General features: G+C 41.1%; 1 long non-coding RNA gene across 1 annotated transcript in view; it reads right to left on the bottom strand.

Moving 5' to 3' along the window:
- Positions 1–8308, bottom strand: part of LOC138752280 (uncharacterized) — a 102410-nt gene extending 94102 nt beyond the window's left edge. Inside the window, exon 1 of the long non-coding RNA XR_011350477.1 lies at positions 8243–8308. This is a non-coding gene — a long non-coding RNA (uncharacterized lncRNA). The remainder of the gene's footprint in view (positions 1–8242) is intronic.
- Positions 8309–10610: the final 2302 nt, after the last annotated feature.

Below are 10610 nucleotides of genomic sequence, written 5' to 3' on the forward strand. Positions count from 1 at the left end.
AGGACACAAACTAATTTTACCAGTGTAGTCTGAGGACAGGAAATGACCAGGTTTTGCCCAAAACCTACCTGTAGTATTTCCAAAGACTGTTCATCCCTGGGAGGCAAAACATCTACTCAGGGTGGGAAGGGGGCAGGGGGAGAGAAAGGGTTGTCAGTAAACAGGACAGTTTTGGAGGCTACAGATGAATCCTGCTGGGACTATGATTTTGATTTGACCTTAGGTTAAAATGATAGAAAGCTTATTTGAAAATTCACCTCTTTATGGGTACTTTGCTTATTGTTTTCTATGAATTTTAAAATTCAGGGGGTGTTTTTATTCTGGTTGGAAATCAGTAGGGAGCAGGGTACCACAGGGATTGGTACTGGGCCCACATCTGTTCATGATGTACATTAATGATCTGGAAGAGGGGACAAAGTCTAGTGTATCTAAGTTTTGTGATATCCCAAAATGGAGTAAAAAGCAAATTGGGCAGAGGATACCGAGAGTCTGCAGAGAGATATAGATAGGATAAGTGAGTGGGCAAGGGTCTGGCAGGTGGAGTACAATGTGAGGTTATCCACTTTGGAGAATGGAAGATCAGAATATTATTTAAATGGAAAATGATTGCAGCATACTGCCATGCAGAAGGACTTGGGAGTGCTTGCACATGAATCGCAAAAGGTTGGTTTGCAGGTGCAGCAGACTTTAAATAAGGCAAATGGTATGTTGGCTTTCATTGCTAGAGGGATTGAATTTAAGAGCAGGGAGGTAATACTGCAAATGGACAAGGTGCTGGTGAGGCCTCATCTGGAGTTCTGCGTACAATTCTGGTCTCTTCACTTGAGGAAGGATGAATTGGCTTTGGAGGCAGTGCTGAGGAGGATCACCAGGTTGATTCCAGAGATGAGCGGGTTAGCCTATGAGGAGAGATTGAGTTGTCTGGGATTATACTCCCTGGAATTTAGAAGAACGAGAGGGGATCTTATAGAAACTTATGAAAGGCATAGATAAAATTGAGTTGGTAATTTGTGTCCATTATGGGGGACACTAGAACTAGGGAATATAGCCACAAGATGCAGGGTAGTAGATTTAGGACAGAAATAGTAGGAACTACTTTTCCCAGAGGGTGGTGAATCTGTGACTTTGCAGCCCGTTGAAGCAGTGGAAGCTATCTCAGTTAATATATTTAAGACAAGGTTGTGTAGGTTTTTTTTTTTACAGAGTAGGGGAATTAAGAGATATTGGGAAAAAGCAGGTTGGTGGAGATGATCCTATTATTAGATCAGCCATTATCTCAATGAATGGCAGGGTAGGTTTGACTGGCCAGATAGCCTAGTCCTGCTCCTATTTCTTATGATCTTAGAGTGGTGCCGACTACCTGGATAGCACTTAAAACAGCCTTTCACTCTATCTCTATACACATGACAATAAAGTAAATTGGACAACTCTAATTTGAAGCGCTTGGCAGTGGAAAGACGCAGGCATTCATAGAAGAAGGGTAGGAAGAGGCTAAAAGTAGACCAGTATCACTCCCCTTCTGGGCACAGTAGGTAATGATTGTTTCATTGAATTGATAATCCAAAACACCAGATTCACGGTCAGGAGACAAGAGTTGAAATCCCAATCAGACAAAGAATTTAAAAATATTTAATTGAATATATTCTGGAACAAAAAGACAATTTACCAATGTATTCATAGATATCTTCAATATCTCATTCCAGCACAATGTGGTTACACACCTGTTTCTAACAGACATCAATCACACCGGTGCCAAGAAAGTGTAGTAACCTACATTAATGACTGCAAAAGGTTATGGATACAGCCCAGGACATCGCAGGCAAAACATCCCCGCTATCGAGAACATCTAAAGAGAATGCTGCTGTTGGAGAGCAGCAGCAATCATCAAAGATCCATACCACCCAGCACACGCTCTGTTCTCACTGCTACAATAAGGGAAAAGGTATAGATGCTACAAGTCGCACACCACCAGGTTGAGGAACAGCTGCTACCCCTCCACCATTGGACTCCTCAACAACAAACTCAATCAGAGACTCATTTAAGGACTCTTACTTGTGCACTTTATTGATTTAAAAAAAATAATTCTCTCTATTTCACAGTCAGTTTGTTTACATTCATTATCTGTTTACAGTTCTTTATTTGTTTATATGTACAGGTGCTCCCCTACTTACGATGGTCTGATATACGATTTTCAAAGTTACGTTGGTTCGAATCCATACTTTCAATTTTGAATTCCGATCAGTTCCCGTGCTTGCGATATATGCGATGCACTTCTCTCCCTGTTGCTTTAACACTCCCATCATCCTCACCATCCAGCAATTAATTTTAATTCAATGCTTCAAACATTCTCCATGCCCAATGTGCTTTCAGTTGCGTACATTAATGTTTTTTTTTCCCCCCAGTGTGGAATAAAGGTATTCAAAATTTTAATTATATAAAATGGTAGGTGCGGTATTCTTTGTCAACTGATGATCGGTTTGCCAGAACGTAACCCCATTGTAAGTTGAGAAGCACCTCTGTACAATTTTCTTTTGCACTACCAATATGTGGTAATTCAGCCTTGCGCACAGAATAAGAATCTCAGGGTGGTATGTGATGTCAATAAATCAACATTTCAAACACTTTGGGGACCCTTTTTGAATTATTTTCATAATCTTTGATTTGTTATGAAGGTAGAACTGTTGACTAATGAGGTAATTTGTCACTGATTAAAAATTCTGTCTTTCTTTTCTTTTTCTTTGGGCCCAGTAGATTCATTCTTGGTTGTGGGTTTAGATTTTCCTTTTTATTTTAAAATAATATGATACCAGTACAACATAATCTGGGGTATCTTGGATTAAATGATTTGTGTAATGTATCTTTTTGAATTTTAACATGTACTCTGTATTTTGGGATGCAAAATTTCAATGTTAATAAAAATATTGAAAAATAAAAATAAATCTGAAATCTGAAATCAACTTCTTGGATCTAGTAGAATGATGTTGATGTGCTGACTAAGATATTATTTTTTCAGTAGCCAAAGGAAGTTCTACATGTCCTCACAATCTCTTAGCAGCTCTTATAGTTGCACCTTCGAAGGTATCCTGTCTAGATGTGGCATCACCGCGCAGTACGCAAACAGCTCTTCCAAGGCTGAAAAAAAAAACTACATAGGGTTCAGGCCATCAGGCAAACGAAACTCACCTCTCTTGACTCTGTTGATATCTCCTCTTGGGAAATCTGATAGCATCTTTATAAGAATGATGCTACCCCTGTCAAACTCACTTCTCTTCTTCCCCCCTGCCCCCCCCCCCCCCACCTTTCATCTGGGAAGAGGTTCACGAGCTTGAAAATATAACCAACCGACAGTCTTTCTCCTGCTTGGACAGACCCTTAACTAGACCTCTCAGTGGAAAAAGGGAATGTCTCTGCATGGTTTCAAATTGTAGTTTTCTCTACACTTTTTTTGTACTGCTTTGACACATTATTTGCTTGTATGTGTATTTGTTATTATTGCACTATCTACCGTACTAGTTGACTTTCCTGGATAGTATGCAAAATTAGGATTTCATATTTCAGTGCGTCTCAGCTTACATGACAATAAGACACTTCAATTCAGCAATAGTAATGGCAGCCAGATTGTTGTTTTAAAAATAAAACATTTAGTCAACTCATGCCCCTTAAACAAGGGAAGTTTTACTAGCTGTCCTAGATGTGATGGCAAATTCACAGCTGCTCTATGAAGTCATCTCGGTTGAAGGGTGATGAGAGATGGACCACAAATGCCTGCCTTGCTTGTGATAGCCACATTCTATGTAGGATTTTTAAAAAAGCACATCAAATGAACAGCTGTCAGCATATTAAGGAGGCAAAAATGAGCAGTTTAGAACAATTCAGCAATCTAAATCCATGACCTTTGTCTGATATTCGAGTTTATTCCATTTCTGTGCCTGGAATGTCTGAATGCCTTTGGAGTGGTTATTTCAAGATGGGGGTGGACTCTGTGGACTTTTCTCCCAGCACAGGAAAATGAAAGGCAAAGAGCCTCAGAGAATTGTAAAGCTTCTTTGTCATGCCTCACATGGGCCCAATTCTCCTTAATCCACAGAAGAAATTTCTAGCTCAGAACGATGTCTTTCACAGGGCATAGATGTGTAGATTATAGCAGATGTTTGTGTTTAGACATACAGCAGAGCTCATGCCGCCCAATTATACCCAATTGACGCACAGCCCACCCCCCCATACGTTTTAAAGAGTGGGAGAAAACCAGAGCACAAGGCCAAAACCCACAGACACAGGGAGAACTCCTTACAGAGAGTGTCGGATTCGAACCCGGATTGCTGGCGCTGTAACAGCGGTGCGCTACCCGCTACACTAATTGTGCCACCCCCGCCTATGTTCGGCAGACATTTGTGCAGAGACTGCCTCAAAGTCAGGAGGATCCAATCGTTCTCCCGCTCCCTCAGACCACAGGAGTCACAATCTTCTCCTGCCATGAGCAAAAGAAATCAACACATTCCTTAAGAAACGCATTTGTAAATCCAGCAATTATGGGTTATTTTTAAACTTAAAAAGGAAGTCATGGCACCTCTTTTAACCTCCATTTAACCCAATCATTGATAAGTAGTTCCTGTTGGGATATAATTATGGGCAAGGATCCAAGTGAAAGAGCAGAGTAGACAACAGTTGAAGGTCCTGCACCAAAATGACACCCCTGAAAACACTGCCATCCCTCACTTCTTCACTAGAGTCCAGATGTTTCTGTTCACCCCCGTGCAAGTGGAATTGGATTCTGTCCTACTCAGAGGAACTACAACCGAGTCATAGTGGTCAGCCCAGCAATTAAAGTGCAACATATAAATGCGAACTTTATCCACAAATTATTTCCATCTATAAAATGGACTAAATCGACTGTGTATAGTCTGGTCAAGAATGTAGCACATGTCTGAAGTCAACAATCTGTCTGAAATCCAGATTTTTCCTCACACCAACAATGTCACTGGCTCTCCACTCAGCTCTGGATCACCTAGAAAACAACAGCTCATACAGCTGTTCTTGATCGATTACAGCTCAGCCTTTAACATCATTATTCCCTCAATGCCCGTCAACAGGTTCCAAAACCTGGGCCACTTTATCCTCCCCTCCCTCCCTTCCTCCCCCCCCCCCCCCCGCAATTGGATCCTTGACTTCCTCATCAGAAGACCATAGTCAGTATGAATTTGAAACAAATCTCCTCCTCAAGGATGTTTGCTCACTGCTCTATTCACTGTACAATTCTACAAATTTGCAAATGTCATCGGCAGAATTACAAACCTGCAATGAGGAATGTTAGGTCTGCTTTGTTCATGAATGAGTGAGACAAACACCAGACTGAGTCGAAATCAGGGTTCTTTGTTCTTTATTACCGGATTGTAACACTTGCAACTAACCATGTTAGTCGGAGAATGCATTCTGCCGTTATCAGCAAAATGGTGATTTTTTATACCCTTGGATACGTGCTTAGAACATGTTAGGTCTGCTTTGTTCATGAATGAGTGAGACAAACACCAGGCTGAGTCGAAATCAGGGTTCTTTGTTCTTTATTACCGGATTGTAACACTTGCAACTAACCATGTTAGTCGGAGAATGCATTCTGCCGTTATCAGCAAAATGGTGATTTTTTATACCCTTGGATATGTGCTTAGAACATCATCATATCATTACTTGTCCAATGACTAAAACTGTTGCTATCCTTTCCCTGCTAGCTTCCTGCCTCTCAATCCATCAATGTCTCTCTTATCTTGTAAGTACAAGGATGCATTCACATCTTGTTACAGCCCTGCACAGGGTAACTCCTTACACATTCCCATCTCATGATGTTTTACCTTACAGGAAGCATACAGGAGGGAGATAGATCAGTTAATTGAGTGGTGTCACATCAACAACCTTGCACTCAACATTAACAAGACCAAGGAGATGACTGTGGACTTCAGGAGGAAGTCAGGAGAACATGATCCAGTCCTCATCGAGGGCTCAGCAGTGGAAAAGGTCAAGCACTTCAAATTCCTGGTTGTCGACATCATCAAGGATCTGTCCTAGAGCTTCCATGTCGATGCAATCATGAAAAGGCTCGACAGTGGCTTTACTTTGAGGAGATTCAGTATGTCACCAAAGACACTCAAAAACTTCTACACATGTACCATGGAGAGCACCCTGGCTAGTTGCATCACTGCCTGGTATGGAGACGCCAATGTGGAGGACAAGGGAAAAAAACTCCAGAAGGTTGGTAATTTGGGTTGCAACATCACAGCACCAGCCTTCATACCATCGAGGACATCTACAAGAGGTGGTGCCTTAAGAAAGCAATGTCAATGCTTAAGGACCTCCTCCTCTCAGGCCATGCTATCTTTACTCTGCTACCATCGGAAGAAAGGTAGTGGAGCCTGAAGATGAGCACTCAGTAGCACAAGGACAGCTTCTTCCCTCCTGCCATCTGATTCCTGAACCACAAACAGAGCCTTACTTTGACCTTTTCTTGCACTATTTGTCTTTATTTTATGACGTAATTTATATAAATGCACCATGATCGCTGCTGAAAAACAATGAATTTCACGACACGTTCATGACATTAAATTCTGATTCTAACATTTCTATAATTTTGGCTGCCCTTTAGTTCACCAGCTTCACCACCTGTTGTTGCAATGGTGGACCCATCCAGTTCCTGCACTCAGAATAAACTCGATCTAAAGCTCTCAACCTAACCTCATAATTGGATGCCTGGAATATTTGGTAATTACAAACATAAATTAATTATTGCTTTCAAACTTCAATTTCACATTATCTAAACTCTGGGGAAACAATTAAAATTGTGGAAAATCCAAAATCTGCTACAGTCTTCTACTCCTGCAGATGTTGGACTGATGTGCGCATTGAGAGATACAATAGTGGTTCCTTGACATTGAATGCTTAAATATGTCAACTGATATTGCTCATAGCTTTCAACACATTCATTATTTAATAAAATATTCTTTCTTTGGCTTGGCTTCGCGGACGAAGATTTATGGAGGGGGTAAAAAGTCCACGTCAGCTGCAGGCTCGTTTGTGGCTGACAAGTCCGATGCGGGACAGGCAGACATGGTTGCAGCGGTTGCAGGGGAAAATTGGTTGGTTGGGTTATAAGCAAGAAAAATAATATAATCAAATATACACATTCAAGTTTTTTTGCATGGAACTATGAATCACATTCAAGTTAAATATCCAGAGACAAATATTATGTAACGTCCCAAATAATGCAGACACAAACTTAAAACAATCCCACCAAAAAAAAATCTGCAACATTCCAAGTTTGAAAGAATTAAAACAAATTAGAGAACAATTTATCCCAATCTGATTAATGCCATCTTTGATGGTTGCAGCCAGCTACTGTGAATAAAGGTTAACAGTTGACCTTCTATTTCGTGATGACTCCCAGTTGTGAAAATATCATCGGTCCTCATTGGGAGATTTACGATCATGGGGTATTTTGTTTTTCCTTTATGTTTACTGAAACTTTTAATCTTGTTTGATTTCGACTCTGCTTGGAATGAGACTCTGTAGAATGGATCCAGCTGTGAGAGACAAACATGTCTCGTGGACAAAGTGGTAAAAAGAGTCCAAAACCTGCAACCTCAGTTTTCTTTTCCATTTTCTGCCTATCTTCTTCATCTCACCTCCAGAACACCGGGCACACAACCTCAGAAGTTGCTTTGGTCAAAGGTGGGGGGTGGAAGTTACTGCATTATTGGAAATGCAATTTTAAACTTTCTCCACAGCAACACAGGCTTCAAGCGGATGGAGATCTCAAACTGTTATCCAATGTAGAAAAAAAAGTAACTATCATAATGGGATGAAACACAGAAGTCCGCAGATGCTGTGGTTGTAGTAAAACACAAAAGTGCTGAAAGAACTCAGCAGGTCTCACAGCTGAGGCATGTAAAAAGATATGTAACCATCATTGGATTTTCACCTCTCTCTACCTCCTGGGTGTTTCAAGACCTACTGATTTCCTCTGGCATTTTGGTGTAGATATCAGAATGTCTTAGTTGATATCGATCCCTCAACCATCATCTAAAACAGATATTAATCAACCTAGTTCAAGAGACCTGTCTGTGTGCAATTTCAATAATGTACTTCCAACATTGCTATAATTTAAAAGTACCTCATTGACTGCCATGCAAAATATAAATGCAAAATGTAGGTATTACACGTAGTTTTAGAATTAGAAGACACATGGTGACCCACTTACCAGCAAGCAAACCAGCTCACAAAATGGCAGATATGCTGTGGAAAACTGACCTGCATCCAACACAGGTTTTTATCTGGGCTGATCACATCACTGATTATGTCATTTCCTGTCCATGTGACAGAACCAGTGATGTATATAAGGCCAGCATGCAAGCCTGGAGGTGTCAGTTTTACATGAGGCTTGCCGGTGTAGATATTAGCTTGACAATGTGTAAGCTGATGTCTATAGTTGCTCAGTATAGAATACTTCACTACAAACACAGAATAAATCCAAGCAAGTTCTTTCCACCAAGGAATTTTATCCAACCAGATGTGTCCAGCATTCTCCTTATGGTTTCCAAATTCAATTACTCCAACCTGCATTTTACAGCTTCTTTTAAAAGTCCCTTTGTTGTTTTCTTTCTCTCTCTCATTCATCTATTAACCAGGCAGTGATCCCTTTGTGGCCTTCTCTACATCAGAAGGACTGGGCACAGAGAGAGAGATTGCTTTGCTGAGCACCTTTGCTCTGCCTGCACCAGTGACAGGGACCTCCCAGTGGCTCACCATTTCAGTTTTGAGTCCCACTCGCATTCTCACATGTCTGTCCAAGTGCTATCCCACCAAGGTCATCTGTAAATTGGGGGGAACCACACCTCAATTTCCATCGGGGCACTCTAGTGTGGATGTCATTAACATTGACCTTTCTGGTTTCTACTAACCTGCTCTTCTTTTCCCCCTCCCCTTCTCTTCTATCTGTCCTCTTTCCCCCAGCGTTGTGCTTTTACTTCAACCATGGTGTCCGCAGACTTTTGTGTATTACACCAGACAGCACTGCATACATGGGGGTCTGAAATATTCATTTTGTTCTATCCACTCACCACCCTCCATCTCTACAACTTAAAGCTCATTTTTTCCGACACCAATTCTCTTTTCACCTTAGATGATTGTTTTCAGCATTTTTTCTGATTTATTTTTTTATTTCAGATTCAAAGCATCTGCAGATTTTGATTTATAAACACTGATGTTGACCCAGGGAATAAGAAAATGTGAATTGAAGGAAAGTTATATACCCCATTAAGACCCTAAGGTACAATATATCAGTCTGTGCAATGTTTTATAATTTATAAGCATCTTGCAAAAAGATCTCACTTCATTTACTATCACTGCCATTCTTACTTTACTCAGGAGTTTAAATCTAGTGAATCTCTAAAATGTCCACAGATCCAACCTTTTCCTTGGAATTGAAGATCATATTTCTTTAGCTGTTTATATCCTATGACCTTCAATGGTTTTCAGCAAAAAGATAGCCCTCAATTAACAATGTAGTAGCAGTAGAGAAAGCCATTTAACTCTGTGAGCTTTCTCAATCAGTGAATCATTCAATCACATGGCTGATCCTGTACCTTGGTGACATAAAATAACCACCCAATCAGCATATACACTGTGGTACTCAAAAATTAGCAAGTTATAGAGCAGTTGACGATTCGCGCCTGAGGCCTTCTTCACGAGCCCCCAAAATGTCAGACAGATGCCCGAATAAGCTGGTGGGGGGGGGGGGGGAACAGAGGGGAAGGGGGAGGAGTATAGGCTAGTAGGTGGACACAGGTGGCAGGGAGAAGAAGGACTTGGACTTGATAAGGGGAGAGGGAAGAGGGCTAAGAAGATGACTCTCTGATAGAAGGAAGAGAAGGGAGTTAGGAGCTGGAGGAAGATAGACAGAGGGATAAGGTAAAGGGTTAATGGAAAATAGATAAATCAAAATTGATGCCTTCTGGGAGAAGACTGCCAGGGTGGAATATAATGTGTTGTTCCTCCAATTTTTAAGTACCCTCAACATGGCAGGGCATGAAACCATGGACAGATGTGTTAGTACGGCAAGGGCTGTTTTGTTTTGTTGAGTTTCAGTTATTTAGCATAAGTGCAGATTTCAATTGGGCTGCAGGCTAAGCAACCTGCTCGTGTGTTAATAAATCAAAAGGGCACCGCTAACATCTGAAGCATTCATTCACCAGTGTACAGTAATTCGGGAGTGTACCATTGACAAACTTCTTGCAGTTATTCGCACAAGCCACTCCAACAGTGCTTCCTAAATCTATGAAATCTACCACTACTTAGCTCAAGGGCAACTGGTACATTGAAATACCAGCACTTTCAGATTTTTGTCTGCAGCTTAATCAATAACCACAAGCAGACACAACGCTAAAGGCTTTAATATCCAGAAACATCAGACATATCTCCACATGTTGCTACCCCAGGTCCGAGGCTGGTATGGAGGGAGGAGATTAAGGCTATCAGCTTTTATTAGGGTATCTTATGGGGAAGAGTTACAGGGACAGAGGCAGGCCAGCCTGTACAATCCAGTGAGGTTACAGCTGCACTACCATTTT

This window comes from Narcine bancroftii, chromosome 2 (genome assembly GCF_036971445.1).
Source record: "Narcine bancroftii isolate sNarBan1 chromosome 2, sNarBan1.hap1, whole genome shotgun sequence".
Taxonomy (NCBI): domain Eukaryota; kingdom Metazoa; phylum Chordata; class Chondrichthyes; order Torpediniformes; family Narcinidae; genus Narcine; species Narcine bancroftii.